Consider the following 19,573-nt stretch of genomic DNA (forward strand, 5'->3'; position numbering starts at 1 on the left):
TACATACAAAGTGATGAAGTCCATTTTCATTTTGCAATGAAAATATAAGCAATATAAGCAATTTGATTGCCAGGGTCACAAATAAATAAATGAAAAGAAATGGTGGCAAATATTCTGTGTTGTATTTTCTGTTCAAACAGATGTTGGCTGAGCAATTTGGAGCCTGCAATTTCAGCCACAGATTATGCATTTGTAACATAACACTAACCCCAGTCATTACAGTCTGTGAGTTATGTCTTGCTAAAGGAGTCAGAAGCCTGTTGTGAATTGGTCAGACAGAATGTGTTATATGGTAGAAAAAAGAGCCAGAATCTGAAATTGTTGGTACTACTGCAAGACATCCAAATGGCTCACAACTTACCAGAAAAACTGGCAGTTATCATGCATTGCATCCATATGTGATAGCACAGCATTCCTGGGAGAACACAAAGCTGAGAAATGACACCTCTACATGTTGCTCATGGCTCTCAATGTACAGAGAAGTGCAGCCAGGTAAGGGGCATATGACATGCTGTGCCATGATCAAAACACAGAAACCTGCCACGTATGTAGCAGAGTCAAGGAACTTATTCCGGCTCCGATCTGAAATATTTTGGGCTGTGTTTGACTCCCTAATGGCCAGCCTTGGTAGCTGATGGAAATAAGAGGCATGTAAAATGCACTTCCCCCAGAGTCAGCTGGGAGTTCAGTGGAAGACCTACACCTCCTGTGAGTGGGAGATAGAAAGGGAAACTGAAAGGCTTGGTCTGCCCCTGATCCATCCACTTGAAAAGCCCCATTTTCTGTCTCCATCAGATCTGTTGACAAGGTGGGCAGAAAAATTTCCTCCCACCCCCCAGCACAGTGGAAATTGTATGACTTTAGCTTCTTAAGAACCAGAATGCAAGCCTGCTTTTTCAAAGGATTCCACCATGATCTGATAAATATTTGAGGAGTGTATTAAAACATATATAAGGGAGAATTTGGTCCCAAGAGAATAAGCAGGCAAGGTCTAAGCTATATATCATGTTTTGCAGAAGCCCAGGTATGGAATCATCACACATACAACTCAGATAGAGTAGTGCATAATGTAAATTCTGTTGCCCTTGCCACCAACAGAAACACTGTATCCCTAGTTTATTCCTTTCTTTCTTTTTCCTTAAAAAATATTGCTAGTAATTGAGCCTGCCAGGGTTAATACTGGCCTCACTTTTACTGATGGATTTAAACTGGTGTAAATCCAAGATTATTCAAATGAAGTCCAAATAGTTATTCTGGATTTACAACAGCATACGTGAGATCAGAATCTGGCCCTACATGAGTAAAATATTAAATTATTTTTTAAAAATTAAATCAGTGGAGATTTTCCTTAAAAACAAACCATAATTAAGGAGAGAACCATTTTTTTTTTGAAAATGATAAGAAGCAGAAAGACTCAGGATGTAGAGTTCAGAGTAATACAGAAGAACATTGTACATCTGAACCCTAACGTTCTGAAAGAGGGTCTTATCCCTGTGGGTTTGAACAGTCAACCATCCACTAATCAAAGACCAAATGTCTAAAGATGCTGAAGTCCTTGCCCCCAAAATGAAAAGGAGTTCAGCTCCCTGTGGTGTCTTCATGAGCAACTGCAGCAGAGAATTATGTGCCAAAATTATTCCTCAAATAATGAAAATAATCAGTTTAAGAAAATCGCTATCTTCTTGCAGAGAACTTGTGAACAGGAAAATCTGAAATTTTGTTGACTTTATGATTCATTTTTTAAATGATCTGCCAAGCGCTCTCTGACTGGGAAAATCCTGGAGAAACTGGGAGAGGAGGGGCACTTTCATTCCTGCTCTCTAATCTCTCTTTGGTGTTTCTCCTCTCACACCTTCGCTACCAAGGAACTCTTGGGATGGTGTCCATGTTCAGGGGAACAGACCTTGAAGTCTGAAGTATGGAAGGGAGAATACTTAGTCTATTGACTGGATCTCCCTGTTAGCCTAAGATTTGGGGCTTGTATTGCAGGTTATTTCTTGTATTTGTTGTTAAATTTTGAAAAGAACATATTTGCTTCTCACTCTGACAGGTACTCATGCCAGCAATCAAGTAGTGAACTAGAATGGAAGAGTACAGATTCCACAATTCTTCATTAACCCACCATCTTAAGCAGGGTTGTCAAATTCATTCTGTGGTGAAGGCCCAGTTACCCATTCAGTCAGGGTCCATGGACTGGGACTGAAAGGTTCCTCAGCTAGCAAATGAAATGTGGAATTTAAAGACAAAGACTTTTTAAAAAAGTAAATGCATTTATAACCTGCCCCCAGCTTCTGCTGCCTGTTAACTTACCCTTCCATGGCCAGTCTTTGCCCTTCCTCATCCCATCCTCAGCCTGCCACACACCCTTTTGTGAATTTTCCTGGTTGCTGCTGCTCCACTTTGGGAATCCTCCTTTCTTTGTGCACACTACCTGGGCATTTTCCCCACTCACCCCCATTTGAGGGGGATTTCCCCCCTTTTTTCTTTCCCCCCCCCCTCCTTTAAGGGGGAATTCTCAGGACTTTTGAGCAGGAGAAGGTGGACAGCTGAGGTCGGCATCCTTTTGTAACTTTCAGAGGAAGCTGTGAGCTGGGAGAAAGGGTTCTGAGGGCCAGATATCCAGCCCACAAGCCGTATGTTTGACACCCTGATCTAAAGTAGTGTTGCTTGTTGGGAAGTGACAGAAAGCACACAGCTAGACAGAACCAAAGAGCTTACAGTCTAAAAAGAAAAGTTCCAGACAAATAATGCACTGGCTACCAAAAGATGGATTTATCCACCATGAGGTACAGCTTTCTTCTTCTTCCCTTCAACATGGCTTCTGAATTTAAACAAATATACTTGGGTGGTGGATTGACACTGATCAGCTTCATGGAATGAATGAGTTTTGAAGCTATGTGTAAACAAATGTTGATTACAGTTTTTTCTTCCTAATGCTCTTGGGGCCGAATTCTGCCCTGATTAAAACTCTGTTTAACCCCACTGACTTGCATGAGGTTGCACAGAGTTTAAGTGAGAGCAGAACGTGTCTCTACCCCATCCCCACTTTTGAAATATCAGTGAACAAATTCTCCTCCACTGAAAGCAGTGGAGCTGAATAAGTGTTTTTGTTTCTGTATTCTGTGAATTGGTCTCTTCTGTGGTTTTATAAACCTGGACAAATCTTTTCTTGATCTAAAACATATTGGGAGAACTGAATTAGGGTACCTGAGAGCAGAAGTTGTATTAGTATTTGTGAATGTAATATATAAAATGAAAACTGAGGGAATTGTAAAGGGTACAACAAATCAAGGTGGCAGAGCAGAGATAAACCTAAAGGAGGCAGGCTTGTTTGGTCTAGTCGGCTTTTGTTGTCCAATAATTCCTTTATTCTTTATGAAGGAAAGCCAAGTTTATCCAGACTTGTTATACCATTCATAGCAGCTGAAATCAATTCCAAGTATTGACCTTTCAGTGACATTAAAGGTCCAACATTAAAGACCAGATTCACTAAAACACTGATGCACACCACTCACGCTGATTCACTGAGGCACACCATTCATGCTGAAAATAGAATATAGAAACTCCACTGAAAAAAACTACTGATTCCTTTCCTATCCTCTATTTCAATTCCATATATAGGGGGCTTGCAGGTTTGGAAGTTTAAATCTTCTGGGATCAAGCAAAGTCTGAGGCATGAATTCTTAATTCTGCCTCCAGCCAGGTAGCATTGATCAGGATTAATAGCAGATGTGGGTCTGCATCCCCCTCGGTACGTAGCTGGGAATGTGTCCCTCTGTATATATTTCAGAATGTGCTTCACTTGCACACTACTAACAGGGCTGTGTCTACCAAATCACTAAATCCTGGTATTTCAGAAAGAATGAGATATACCATACAGCTCCCACATGCAAAGACATAAAAAAAATTTCACACGGTAACAGACAAACAAACGTAAAATAATCTAGGTGTCTGTATCACACATTATTTACATGCATAAATCCATCGTCATTATTCTATAGTACCTGTGATGTCTGAGATGTATAAGAAGGAGTTAAATAGATACATCTTTCTGTTGTTGAGAAGTTAATTTTTTAGGATAACATGGAGATTTAGCTGCTCCATTATGGCAGGTCTTGTTCATTATTCCATCTAGATGGTTTATTTCTAAGATATTGCATCTGTAAAATATTTCTGGACTAGTGAGTAAAATCCTACGCAACTTTCACATAATACGGTTATGACGCAGTGAGGCTAATGCATTTTTTGTGCTTAAGTTTGGAAGAATCAAAAAGAAAATGGCAGCATGACACCATATTGTGACTCAGGAAGCTTGTGCTGTCTGAAAGCTCTGCCTCTTACTGGCTTCCTGATCTTGGACAAGGGACATAACCATTCTGTACTGCAGTATCCCCAGTTGTCAAATGGGGCTAATAATACTTCACATGGGCACTAAATCTAAGGGTCAATTATGTTTATCTGCTTTTGTTAAGCACTTTGGATATAAAGTACTGTATAAGTGCTCAGTATTATTCATGTACTTATTTGCTGTTCAGAAGTATTCTCGTTGACTAGTATTCCCTTTTTTGGGGAGAAAGGGCGTTTTTCTCAATGGAGTGTGCAGTGTATTGAGGGCGAAGCCATATAGTTGTAATTGTGACAAATGCAGCTATATATTATAACAGCATTTAGTAGTGAATTAGATTCTAAGTTACTACCAAATACAAACTGAGCTTCATTTAAGTTCCCTGAATACAGAATTCAACAGAAAAGTCTATCTCCGTTTTAGGCAAGGCTGGCTGCTGTCAAGTGTGTGAAAGCTCTTTCTAATCTGAGAATGCCTCTGTGGCTGTCCAGTGTGCAAAAGTGTAAAATGTTACTCTAGGGAGAGATTTTTGTTCTTAGCTGAACCAAACCCACCCACGTACAACAATTAAAATGAAAAATTAAAGTCCTTTGAGGACTGAAATGTAAGTGGCTGCTTTTGAAAAACCCTTCTAAGGGATGAAAAGGAGAGATGTGATAATTATTTATTTAAAAAAAAAAATTGTCCTACAGTGTTAGGCTACCAAATGACACAAAAGCCCAGAGAGAGAGAGAGAGTGTGTGTACACGTGCATGCACACACACACACACACAACTAGAAGGGGGAAGGAAAAAAGTCTTTTTAGAATAAAAGTGTTATCTGCCTCCGTCTGCCATGAACCCAACAAGCACTTTCATAGTTTAGTGAATATCAAGATTTCTTATCTATAAGAAAACAATAAACCCTCAACATGGAGATGCCAGATAGTCAAAATGTAAATATTCCTCCTTGAGTTTGAATAGCTGTAGTGGCTGAGCTTTGGAAAACACACTACCTCCCAAATGAAGTGAAATCTTTCATAGATTAATGAAATAATCAGGGTGAACTAAAATATTGAAAAGCTCATGATTAGAATGAGAAATTCAGGCTTAAAAATGTGAGTAGCAACAAGACCTAGTCTGTCAAATAAGCATGTCTGAGCCTTTAGTTCCTCATAGTAATGTATTTGTGGGTATTTGCAACAACATCGCAGAACTATGTGATAAAATTCATTTCTCAAGTGACTTTTCATTTTATCACATGGATATCATGAATGTATATACATTGTCTGTCTGTGTGTGCGTAGGTGTTACATACTAGTCACCCTCAAAAATCTTTTCAGTTGCCTCTGTAACTACACAGCATTACCAGAGTATTCACTGTATTCCCTAGGTAAAGTGTACATAATATTGCAAATAGTTCAGTAATGTTATATAACCACAGGTATAATTAGAGCTCTTTAATGATGATCACTGTGTTTAAATATGCATATATTTTCCCATGATTTAAAAAAAATTATATATTTTTGCAGTGTAATATTGGTGTAAGCTTAATGACAATTAAAACTCAGCTGTTATGTCAAAACTTGCAGCCCCATGTGTTCCTCTAGAGGAACTGTGCCCTTGGGTTTTCCTATATCAGGATTCTAAAGTCTTAAGGGGTTATCTGTGTTGCAGATGTCTCACCTCTTCAGTTTTTAGCTTAATGAGTCTTTCTGGACTGAGTTTCCCCAAGACTCATGAAGAGTGGAACTCCCAAAACAACTGCTGCAGTCCCTTGGTTGAGGCTTCTCTCCTCGGTGCTTTCTTACTCTTCCACCTTCATCCAAATGGAAGGCTTCTTACACAGTCCTAACTCAGGGTCATTCTTTTCCAGGCTGAATTCCAGACGCTTCTCCTCCTCCCTGCAGGGTCTGTGTCACAATCCTACCTCCTTCTGTTTATAGAAGTTGGCTTCCTACTAATTCCACTCCCAAAGCAATCTGTTTGGGTGAAAGGAAAGGGCTCAAGTACCAGTACCAAAGCTGCAGGGCTCAATCCCCTAGTGGAAAGATAAAAATGGATCTTTGAGGGACTTTTAGAAAATTTTAATAGTTACATAAATCCAGTAAAGATATTATATACTCAAACAGAAGTTATTGGCTTGGTGCAGGAATCATTGGGTTGTGTTAGGCAGGAGAGGTCATAATGGTTCCTTCTGGCCTTAATATCTATGAATCTGCAACAACAGGAGGTGATGAGACAGCATCAGGGAAATTAACCTACTTGGTAGGAACAAGAGGTCTTTCTCTAGCAGCTAAATAGATAACCATGAAATAAAAGTAAAATACTAAAGTTGTAAGGGAGAGGAGTTATTTAGGATGATCCAAAGGAGTATAACTAAGGGCTTGTAAGCACTGCTCTGCAGTTCAGACCATAGGGGTATGAATAGCAGTGCACAGCCAAAAGTACTGCCCTGTGTGGATGCTGTGGGTGTGAATTAAAAGGTCCCTAGTTTGCATTAATGGAGTCCACTTCAAACCGGATTACACTAATGTGAACCTTTTAGTTTGTATCCACAGCATCCACATGGGGGAGTTATAGCACAGCACTTTGGTGCATGCTGCTATTCACACCCCCATGATCCAAACTGCAAGGCAGTATAAACATAGCCTTTGTAATAGCATAAAGTTAAGGAAAATTTAGGGTCAGAAAATATTTCTCAACAGACCTATTAGAATTAAACTGAGGAATAGTGTCCTAAAGGAAAAGGTGGAATTGCTAACACATCGGGCTAGTGAAATGATTTGGAAACATAGGATACAACCTTGCTTTGGCAGCAGGATGAACCAATTAATCTAATAAATCTTTTTCTATGTCTAGTTTATATGATGGTATTGGGGGAAAGAAGAACTGAGATGTGAAAAATATATATATTTTTTAAATTGAGAAGACTTTCATGAAAATCTATTTGTACTATATACACAACATTTTGGAGTACTATGTCACGACATATGAGTGGCAGAGTATAAATCCAACAGCCTCTCTTCCCCATCAACATTAATTGTAATTGTCAAGAATTTTCAGGTATTACCAAATTTTCTTCCCTTGAGTTTCACACTAAATTTCGAATTTGAATTAATCCAAAATCTTAAAGTGAGAGTTCTGAGTTTCACCTGCTTTTACTGAGAAATAACGTGCAGTTGTAAATTTCAAAATTTAAATAGAAAACCATTAGCTGGCCCAGGTTAGCACAAAACTGGACCTAGGTTTGCTTGAAGCATCAGGAACATTAGCAGACATTTCAATGAACATGGTCTGAGTTCCAACTTTGTAATGAAACCCAAAGTCAAGTGTGTTTTCGATGGTTTCAAGTTACCTTGAAAATTATGCACAACTGTGCTCGTGGAACAGTCTACAGAAAACTCTTCTACATTTTAGCACAAAATTGCATCACTAGAATTTCCTCCTTAACAAGAAAGTGTCAACTAAAATTAGGTTTAAATTGTATATTAAAAACTTTTGTATTAATTAATAACATGGATATTATGCAATCAAGTTCCCCTTTAAAAATATAACCTATCTAGGACTGCAGCCATTAGGAGTTGATCAAGCTGCTGGGCTGGAGTTATTTTCCTATCTGACCAGAGGTGGAAGATGAAGGTATCAGTGTTGTGGGAGGAAAAGGGCACTAGTTCAGCTGGAGAGGGGAAATTTTCTTGGTTATAAAGCCCAGAATGCTTGCAGAGCTTTGGAGATCCAGCAGTCATGGAGATAATTTATTCATAGACTTAGTGGATAGAATGAAGGAAAATACAACACAAGGTATAAATTCATACTGTCCTCTGACCAGCAAGTTTTTCTATAGAAATATATTTTGTATTACAGGTTTCTTTGAACAGGCATGAGTTGTTTACAGGAAATAGGCCTACGTGTTTGGAAGCCTCCCAACAATTTCTCTCAGTGTCTAGTTTTGCCAGTGATGGTGACAATGTTCTCTTAGTGCTTCCTTTCAGTTTCTAGAAATGTATATGGATTTGGTTCTTAGAGCAGAGCTTCCAAATTTTTACCAACATTGAACAAGGAATATGTTTCAGGGACAAAGTGGATCTCCAAATATGTCTGTCTTGGAAAAAAAAGCCATGCGTCATTTACCACGTGCAGTCTTCCCAGAAGTACAGAATGAGATGCAAACAGCTGAAGCGGAAGAAAACTTTAGTAAACTAGATGGCTTATTATCAGTTCCTTTGTACAGAAAGCAGGAGGCTAGTCTTCATTTTCACCTCCAAGATAGACATGACACTCAATCTAATGATCAGGAATTTTCAATATATTTTCGGTAACTTGGCTGGTGGGCAGCAAGTACTTACAAGTCACTTGTACTGACTGTCTCCCCTCCCACTGCCCCTCCAGGAACAAAGAATGTAGTCCATACTTACAGTCCCTCATCATCTTGGGAATCTGACTCTGAAAAAGACTTGGGGTCATAGTGACTAATCAGCTGAACATTATCCCCTAGTGTGACACTTTGGCGAAAAGGGCTAATGTGATCTTTGGATACCTAAATAAGGGAACATCAAATAGAAGTAGGGAGGTTACCTCTTTATCTGGCACTGATGTGACCTCTATTGGTATTCTGTGGCCAGTCCTGGTGTCCACAATTCAAGAAAAATGTTGATAAATTGGAGAGGGTTCAGAGAAGATCCACAAAAATGACTAAAGGATTGGAAAACATGCCTATAGTGATAGACTCAAGGAGCTCAATCTATTTAGCTTAACAAAGAGAAGATTAAGGGGTCACTTGATCACAGTCTATAAGTACTGTGTATAAGTATCTACATAGGGAACAAATATTTGATATTGGCCTCTTCAGTCTAGCACACAAAGGTCTAATGAGATCCAATGGTTGGAAGCTGATAATACACAAATTCAGACTGGAAATAAGATCCAAATTTTTAACAGTGAGAGTAATTAATCATTGGAATAACAGACCAAGGGTTGTGGTGAATTTGCTGTTACTGGCTAATTTCAAATCAAGATTTTCTAATAGGTAAGCTCTAGTTCAAACAGGAATTAATTCAGGGAAATATTATGGCCTGTGTTATACAGGAAGTTAGACTAGATGATCACTATTATCCCTTCTGGCTTTGTAAGCTATGAAAAAATATATGAACTTATCTTGTGCTGCTTATAACTGAAGTGGAAAGAGACTAAAGGATTAATGCATCACTGAGGAAAAAGGGAGTGTTGACTTCAATGAGAGCAGTATTGGACTGAATAGAAATGTCTCTATAGCTGGATTAGTTAGCAGATGTAAACAAACAAAACTGAAACTTTGCATAGGAAACTGGGCTCTTTTTTGTTTTGTTTTTAACATATAATTGACTTTGCAAATAGGGTGACTAGGTAACAAGTGTGAAAAATCAAGACACCGGGTGGAGGGGATTGGGGGAATAAGCACCTATATAAGAAAAAGCCCTGAATATCAGGACTGTCCCTATAAAATTGGGACATCTGGTCACCCCATTTGCAAACTGCATTCACATTTCACACTATTCTATAATTTTGGGCAGTAAGTGTATAATATTCTATCTTGTATGTATATGCAACATTGCCCTCTACTGGATGGAATATGTCAGACTTGCTTTTCTTTGAGAGATATTGTTATCTTCTTCCTTGGCTCATCACTTCTGTTGCTCCCTTTACCATCCCATATCATGGAGTGCTCCACTGTTATTGTGGTAGCACCTAGGGACTCCCATCAGGAGTCAAGCCCTGTGACTTGCTAGCTTCCTCCAAGTTAGTTCGGCTTATAATGGAAGATAACCCCTCCCCACTTCTCCTCCACCAAAAGTATCCCCTCTATGCTCCACTGATCTCAGAGAGCTCTGGTGAAGTGAATCTCTGGGTCTCTCTGCTGCCAACCTTCTTCTATAGCCAGTTACCCTCTAAGTAAAGTCTTGCTCTTGTCTCCCATTTTCTCTCCATTAGAACTGGTTGAGAATTTTCTGATGACACATTTTTTCTATCAGATAATGCCAATTAGTTGAAACTGAAATTATTTGTGAGAACGGGTCAGTTTTGATGAATCTCATGACTTGAAGCAATATTTGAAACTGTCAAAAAATCCTTTTCCAACATTTTTAAATGAAAATTTTGGGGGTGGGTTTTGGTTCAGAATTCCTTTTGGTTCTGACATTTTAGTTCATTCATATTAAGAATAAGGGGGAAAATAAAGTTGACATGAAATACGTTGAAATTATTGAAACAAAACATTTTGATTGACCATCCAATTTTTTTGTACTATTGATTTGTGAAATTTTTCCAGATTTCAACTTTTTGTCCCAATTCAAGATGGGGAAAATGTTTGAAATCTCAACAATTCTCACAAGACAGGAAAACCATTTTTTTCCCCAGTTCTACTCTCCGTCATCTTAACTTGTCATCTGAATAGTGCTTGAGCGAGGTGGGGCTACTGTTGGCATGGTTATATGGTACTTTAACTTTGACTTTCCAGATGTTAAAACATTTATTTTCCTTTTAACATTATCTTATAATTTCCTGACTTTGTGGTGTTTGTTTGTTCTAACCTGTGTTCTTTGGTTCTTCCTTTTAAGTTGGAAATGGTTTCTCAGCCTTCACTCCAGCTTAACCAGTTGTGATATGAGTGTTTTTGTAAGTGTTGCCTCTGTTGGTTAAGTAATTGATGCTGTACTTGTTTAGATCACCCTTGCAAATAGGAAGGTGATTAAAATGTAAGGACTGGATTATAACAATAAGATAGATGGATCTTGAACTCTTTGGGAGAAGTCTCCTGCTAGAAGGGAGAGAGCAGGAGAGTTAGAAATGCTGTGGAGCAGCAAACCTATTTAGGTATGTTCACACTGCAGTTAGACACCTGCAGCTGGCTTGTGCCTGCTAATTTGGGCTTATGGAGCTTGGGCTGCAGGGCTGTTTCATTGTGATGTAGACGTTCCTGGGTCTGGACATCTACACCGCAATTAAACAACATCGCAGCTCGAACTCCATGAGCCCAAATCAGCTGCCCTATCGGTGTCTAAGACAAAGAGTTTGTCTTCTTCTGAGTAGATAATGCTATGGCTGATGTACCCAATTAGGAGCTGAGAGAAATTCCCAGTTTCTGAAGTAAACACATATATGCAGTTTGCTAAAAACCATGGTCCCTGGTACATAGTTACAGATTTGTGCCAAAAACCACAGGCCTCTGCTCAGTCAGCTAAAGGAGTAGATCCGTTTATGCAGCAGGTAGTAAAATGGGCCCATTCCTAACAAGGGAAGCCCACAAGATGCACACATGCGGAGATCTAACATATTCCATGTAGTAGAGAACACATACATCTAATAGACCCTGATCTACACTACGAACTTATGTCGGTATAAGTCCGTCACTCAAGGGTTTGGAAAATCCACACCCCTGAGTGACAGAATTATACCAAACTAACTCTCTGTGTAGACAGGGCTATGTCTACAGGAGTGTTTCTCCTTTTGACATAGCTACTGCCTCTCGAGGAGGTGGAGTACCTACAATGATGGGAGAAGCTCCCCCGTTGGCATAGGTAGTGTCTTCGCTAAGCACTAGAGAAGCGAAGCTATGCCATTACAGTACTGTAAGTGTAGACAAGCCTTAAGTCAGTGTATTATATATACCATATTATATATATCTGTTAGTTTCTGCTTTTGTCTAAGGGTTTTTGGTGTTGCTTTCATATATGTATATACGGCACTCAAAGCTATATGTATTGTAAACTCAGTTACTGTGTAAGTACATATACGGATAGTAGCCAATTTGGCAAGGTACACAACAATGCGTGCCCATATTTTCAAGAGCAGGACTGAGACCCAAGGCTGTCGAATAAACCACATATACACATCTAAACTGAAATATATTTGAGGAATTTCTGTGTACAGTAAACACAATAAATATTTATGACACTTCACAGATACTTGAAGTTGAAAGCAGAGAAGAGAAATTTTAAGTACTTAAAGTAGCCATTTAAGTTTTTTCACACTCATGCCACCTCTTTAATTTTCATCTCTTTGCAGACTTGTAGTTTGATGCTGTGTACTTCAGCTTGTCTGCTGACACTGTTCTTGAGATAATTAAAATTCCGGATTTCTGACCCATGGTTTTCATTACATGAAAGATAAATGTTGGCTAGCATTGAAATAGTTCAGTACATTGTTTACTGCGTGTTGGCATAATGAATTAAGAATTATAAATGGTGGTCTATACTGATCATTGTTTATTTAGTAAGGGCAAAATTCTGCCTCCTTTACTCACTTTTGAGCTGGATTCCAATATTGTTAATCTGGTTGAGTCACTCCTTACTACTAGGTGTTATTAATTATGTATAAGGTATCAGAATCTGGAATTGATAGTACCTTACTCAGGGAGTAGTTCTACTGACTTCACTGGGATGAGGTACGATGCAATGTGTACAAATGTCAGAATCTAGTCCTAAAGCTTTATTAGTATGTGAATTAGCTTTAAGTGGCCTTTTGTTATTCAGATAGAGCTAGATTCTGCAACCTATATGAAGGCTAAGTAGTACCTTACTCCATGAATAAGACAACAGAAAATGATTATATCCCAAAATGATTATAGAGATGGAGACATGACCCTAGCAAATTAAAATAATAAAGCAGTATTTTTGAAATTATGAGGGTCCTACTTCAGATTTAATTAAAATATAATTTATAGTAGTTTGGGTCAGGTATAGAAGTTTTATTGCATATTATTGAGGTAGGCAACATCCCCTCCCCCAGAAAAAAACAGATGCTAGATGCTACAGGTAGGTATTGATTAAATGTTTATTTTACTCACTTTCATGTAATATTTAGCACTCATATATGGTGGAACTTTTAATCTTCAATATGCTTCCCAACCATTAACTAACTGATTGTCACTCCATCCATGTTTTGTAGGTAAGTATTGCTGTCCTCATTTTACTAAGTGAAGAAACTAAATCCACATTTTACTAAATGAGAAACTAAATCCACATAAGAAGTCAATATCCAAGATAGGATTAGAAATTAGGAGAGTCTGGATCCTACTTCCACGGACAGAGCATTAGATTATGCTGTCTCTGGTGATAGTTACTAAATGTTCTTTTGCATTTCTATCTGCTATTCATCAGTGTCCTAATTCCTGAAGAATAACTTTGCTTTTCAATACTCTGAATCACATGATTCATTGAGAAGTGACCTTGGCAGTCACTTCATTTCTGAAAACACTGAGAATTCGGTGCTTTCTGACACTTCAAAAAGCCATGTTGTGTGTGTGTGTGTGTGTGTGTTTCACCATGTGCTCCAGAAGCAGACTAGACACCAAACTGTGATTCAAGGAAGGATCTGTCTCAAGGCTCTGCCCACTCCCATCCTGCCCTTTCCCCACCAACCAGCTCTGGAAAAGTAGTAGAGGTCCTAGAGAGATTATTCTTACTTAGATCTGGGCAAAAGTCTTTGACCAAAACTCTTTTTTTTATCTCCAGAAAAATGCAGATTCAGGTCAACCAGGACATTTCATGAATTCATGTCTAGTTCACCAAATTGTTTCAGTTAAAAACACCACAACCACAACAAAAAGACCTAATTTTTTAAAAACAAGAAACATTGTGATTTTGCAATATAAAACAACTTTTTACTTCAATTTTATTTAAAAATAAAAAAATAATAATAATAAAAAAACCAAGCCTTCAAACAAAAGGAAACATTTTCTTTGGGGTTGAACAAACTATTTTGTTTGATCTGAAACAAACTTTCTTTTTTACTTTTTGGCAAGCTAAGAAATTTGAAAAATTTTCATGTTAGGCTGACCTGAAATGATTTTTTCCCCCTTTTTTTCCAGAAAGGCCAGCAAACTGAAAGATCAATTATTCACACAGCTCTACTGCTAATCCATCCCCATATGGCAGTCCACACAGTGCAGTAAGGGATCCCTTTTCATGTGGGCCTGTACTGTGGGTCAACACTCCAAAAGCCTCACTTTTATTGTAAGTGCCTGAAGCTAATTCAGCTCTTTATTTTTTGTATTTTGCTTTCATGAATTAGGTAGAAAACCCTGGCTGCAAACATAAATAAATAAAAGCCAAAGACTTTACTCATTCAAAAATCACATTGAAACCACAGAGAATTTTGTCTGAGTAAGATTGCAGGATCAGGTCCAAAAAAGACACACATTTAGCATTTATCTAATGTATTTAATCTTCAGACTACTTTGCAAACATTAACTAATTAATCCTCACGACACCTGTTAGGAGCTAGGTAAACATTACATAAATATATAATAATATATTTACATGCACAAAAGATGCAGTTTTGATGCATTCTGAATTTCTCTTAGCAATCCAGACTTAAGATAATGCCCCTGTGTTTCATTTTCTCCCTTTGCTAATGTTACCCTGTATGCAGTATTTTTGATAGACTATGGCGTTCAGATTCTGGTTGTTTATTTATTTATTTATATATATATTTGTTCTCCCAATGCCTCCTTTTTAATTGCACTCCCCTTCCCCCTGCAGGGAACTATTGCTGACAGCAATATCAGTTGGTGATGGTGGACAGTGCTATTATGACAGGATTCCCTACTGTGTAACTCTGGGTTTCGACCATTATCCAGGAACCTGGCATGCTGACTCTGTGAAACAGACAGATATTTAAAGATATTTTAATACCCACCCTAGTTCTATAGAGGCAACTGTAGCAGGCAAAGGAGGTTATGATCGCTCGGGCAAAGCTCAGTAACCAGTCTAGAATCTGGGAAGCTAGGCTTTTGTTTTACCTTTAAAGTGGCCTTGCATACAGATTTTCAGAATGGATATTGCAATACAACAGAGTTTATCTCTCTGTCATGTCTGTCACCTGGAGCATCACAAAATGCTTTGCAGCAAATGTCAATTATGAGCTAAAAAGAAGGGAACATTTTAAGGAAGCTGGGAGCTGGTGTGCTAATGCGACAATGCCCTCTCTGGTCACAGAGTCCACTTGGTCTGGCACAGGGGTCAGTCAGCTCCTCTTGCCAGAGTCCCTGTGGTAGTGCTGTTCTGAGCTATAAAGGGTCTTAGTCTCAGTCCCGCTGGGATATACATGTTTCTTCTTCTATTTGGTGGGGTTAGTTCATCCTGGTCCTTACAGGGTCTAGAAACCCCTTTAGTTCTTAAGTCTCTGAGGGATTAGTAGGCAAACCAAGGCTCACCCATTTCACTGGATTCCAGATCAGGGCCCTTAAACTGGGCAGGTGGAATCAATCCTCAACACCTCATCCTGCTGTGGACTGAGTTCCTTCCTATCTCCCGTGGTCCTGTGAGCTTCTCCAGCCTGTAAATCCAGTCATACCTTCTTTGGGGTGTTGTCCGTGCGTGGCCTCTCACCTGCTTGCTGGCAGGACTTCCCTTCTCCAGCCTGCTTGCCCCTGTGCTTCTCAACTCTTTTACTCACCCAGCTGCTATAGTCAGTGCTGGCTGGCTTGTGATTGCTGTATTAACTCCTTGGTTGCTAAGCCAGCTTGGAGGGAAGGGGTCTATGCACCCTGTGACAGAGGGATTGACTCAGTAACATGAAGCAGCCCAAGTTAAAAGGCAACTCCTAACTGAGAAATAGGATTTAAACCTTTTAGATATAATATGGCTAAGCAAGAAAAAATGTGTTTTGTGAAGAAAATGAAGTTGTTTACAAACATCATGGACTATGTGCTCAGCTCTGACACGTATCCTTTGGTCTAATGTTTTTGAATAAGCAACAGTTATGCTACTAAGGACAAGCAGGTGGTAGAATCTTCAGCAGATGTTTGCATATGGTAAGTACTGATTCAAATATAAGCACATGTGTTTCTGTGCACACACAAAGCCAGGTTTCAAATATATCCCCAAGTATTTATCACTTAATGAGAGAGTAGAATCATAGAAGTTAAGCATGAAAAATATCTAATGGATCATTGAGGTTTTTTTTCCTGGAAGGCAAATCTTCGTTCTCTGGTTGTGCTACTCTTGAGTTCATATATGCATATCTAACTAAAACGAAATCTCAATAGCCTATCTTGAGTTTTTGGTATTTATTAACCATTCAGCATATGGATTTACTAAACAAAGGGAGATACTAGAAGAGACTAAGTAAAATAGCTGCTTTTCACATTTTTTGTATGTGTTGACTTTTTTTATGTGTGCATCAAAGTGAACTTCCCATTTCACTACTGAAAATTTTTTAGAGAGAGTGAGCGAGAAACTTTCTGTTTTTTGTAAAGATTCTAATCACTGGTACATTCCTTGTGATATTCCCTGATAGTAAATATATCACATCTCCTTCATTATGTTGCTTCAGTGTCTTTGTCTTTCAACTGCATCATTCTCTCTAAAGCTAATAGTGAGAGCAAGTGTATCTTGGAAAAACTATATTGAAGATACAGGTTGGCATAGCACACCTATCAATCACATTTTCACTTGTTCCTGTGCAATTTTCTAGTTTACCTGTTGTTACTTCACTTTGTTCCATTATTTCAGAATTTCAGGTTCATAGCGTGCCTCCTTTAAATTAGCCTGTTTTCTAATCTTTACAGATTATAGAACTTCTTTGTTCCCACAAACTTGTCAGTGGCATCTTTAAAACATGTTTTGTCCCCTTTTTAAATGTTAATTTTTTTGTAAATCAAAGAAAATATATATGAATAAATATGAAGCATAGAATGAAATAAAAATAATTGCCTTAGGAAATAAGGAAGTACAGATGCCCCTCACAAGCAGCGTAAAATATGATTTAAAAAATCTTGAAGTGGTGTCTCTAAATAATTTAATCAATAATACAGTAAACAACTGTAACCCACTAATTTAGAAATAGTTATACAACTGCCAGAGCATCCCATGAAGGGAAAAGAATGGAAATGTCTTGAGAATTAATAAATCCTGTCAATTTTCTTGAAAACATTGTTTCCAAATGTTTGTGTCTATGAAAGATCCTTGATGGGCAGCACCACCCATATAAATTCTCTATTTATTTACAGAATGAGTACAGCCAGAGTAAAAGCTAGATAAGATTTTCCACACTGCCCTTTGGATACAAATCCACCCTGATTTGGGAGGTGTATCTGCGGGGCTGGGATGCTAGTCACTCAGTGAATGTACTGATTGTCTGCAAATAAAGATTTTAAAAAGTGACTCAGTACGACTCAGTAAATTCAATGACAATAACAATGGCAAAATAATTTTAGCAAAATATTTCCCAGACCTTATGATACCTTATAGTGGGCTAGATTACCCTAGACCTTGTATCTTTTCACCAACGATCTCTCTTGTAAGTGCTAAGGGAACAGCCTTAGTTTTCTCACTCAGCAGAGCACAGGGACTTCTCTATCATCAGTACTAAGAGTAGAAGGCATCATAAAGGAGGGAAGATAGCTGGGAAAGAGTCAGTGCCATTCCCTTTCCATCACTTGTCCTCAGAGGGGGCAGCTTTCAAAGGGATGGTGCTGATCATGCACTCACCCTGCATGCTAGAGGACTCTGGGAGGAATTTTGCCTGCTGATGCAAAATCTGTCATGGACTTCCTGGGCTGGTGCAGCTGCTTACTGCTCTCAGTGGAGGGTATTGTAAAAAATCACAAAATGTGGCCTAATGTATAACCTCGATGTGGTGGGGTGGCTGCCCCACACTAGCCTGGAAAGGGTTAATAAAGCCCTAGGGAGGCTGCACTAGGAGCAGCCAATCAGGGTCGAGAAGGCACTGTATAGGCAGCCAGCAGAGAACAGAAAGGACAGTCATTCCCAGGAGCTTGGCAAGGGAAGACTGGTGAGGAAGGTCAGTGTCTTGGATAGAGCAGTGGTTAGCTCCAGAGAAGGAGCAGCTGAGAGCCCTCAGCTAAGGGTCGGAGAGTGGACTGCGACTGCCATTAAATGAAGTGGCTAGACTGGGATTGCAGAATCCCCCAGAAGGGGAAGAGAGAACAGATTGTGGCACAGCCGGAGGGCTGTGTCATGAAGTAGATGCCACAGACTTTGGAGAGACGTGGATCCTAAGGCGGTGACATAATGGTGGGTGAGACATAAATGTGTGGGGGTGCTGGGATCTGCAGAGCTGATTCCCCAGACTAACCAGCAGGAGGCACAAGACTGGTGGGTGGAACCCTGTTACAAGTGGTGGAGAATGCGGGCACACAGTTACGCCTGATATAAGGGGAGGATAGAAGACTGTGGGAATGATTGCCCAGCAGAGGGGTGGAGAGACTATGGAGCCACAAATAGCAGAAGCCTGTTTTACGGAGAGCTTAAGCGTGCTCCCAGGACACAACCCCTGCCAAAAGGGGCTGTCACACAGGAAGGGTGACTTTAGGTTCTGCTCTGGCAGGCACCCAAAGCCCAACAAAAACAGTGAGAAGCACAGGAATACCTGCAGGTCTATATGGCCCAGCAGGCAAAGCAGCAGCTATACATGTTCATGCTGCTGAGTGTGGAAATCCATAGAGACTGTGGGGAGCGAGGCCAGAAGCAAGAGACCAGGGTCAGGTGACTGGTGGCTGAAATGGCGCCTTGTTATGACTGTGGACAACAGGGACCCTGGAGGAGGAAGTGTCCCTAATGGGATCAGGGACAAAAGCCCCACCCAGGGAAAGAAAAGGACAGAGAGTCCAAGGAAGTCCCACCTGTGAGAAGAATGAGAAGAGGATGGGCATGTTGGGCCTGTGGGCAAGAGGGGCACCAAAAAAGGAAGTGCCCCTACCTGAGCTGGAAAGTTAAGGCTAGCCCTAGGGAAGGGGCTGAGCAGGAGAAAGAGAAGCCCATGGCCAATGGGAAGCCAAAGAGGTGTTTCAGATGCTATGCAGAGGGCCACATAAAAAGTTATTGCCCCCTTAGGAAGAGGTGGGGTAAAAAAGAAAGACCTGGAAACCAGGTTAGGTCAGGGACAGTCCAGAAGGAGGTGGCCATGATGACCATGGGCCTGGCTGGAAGTCATCTCCCATGTCTAGAAAGGGATGTTAAGCAGGTGATGGAGAAAGGGACTGGAACAGAGAAAGCCCAGGTAGACAAGGGGATGCACACCGAAGCAGCACAGGGTGTGTTAGGGACTCAGACCCTAGAGGAAAGGATGCGAGGAGACCCAGGGTGCCTGGTAAAAGAGCTATAGGGGAGGTTAGTAGCTACCAAACAGGCTACTGAGAGGGTCCAGACACTGAATGAAGGGGTGCTAGATGTGCAACAGGAACTGCAAGCCAAATTGGCAGTGGTGGAGCAAGCCCAGCTAAGGGCAGAAGGGGACATGGCACACC

General features: G+C 39.8%; 1 protein-coding gene across 1 annotated transcript in view; it reads left to right on the top strand.

Moving 5' to 3' along the window:
* The window catches only part of MYT1L (myelin transcription factor 1 like), a 352,194-nt gene that overhangs the window by 44,239 nt on the left and 288,382 nt on the right, over positions 1 to 19,573 (top strand). Inside the window, exon 2 of the mRNA XM_067544884.1 lies at positions 14,171 to 14,315. The gene's annotated coding sequence lies outside the window, so the exon portion shown is untranslated. The remainder of the gene's footprint in view (positions 1 to 14,170; positions 14,316 to 19,573) is intronic.

Source organism: Emydura macquarii, unplaced genomic scaffold (assembly GCF_026122565.2).
Source record: "Emydura macquarii macquarii isolate MOO-44397 ecotype Brisbane River unplaced genomic scaffold, CSIRO-AGI_Emac_v2 contig_1027, whole genome shotgun sequence".
Taxonomy (NCBI): domain Eukaryota; kingdom Metazoa; phylum Chordata; order Testudines; family Chelidae; genus Emydura; species Emydura macquarii.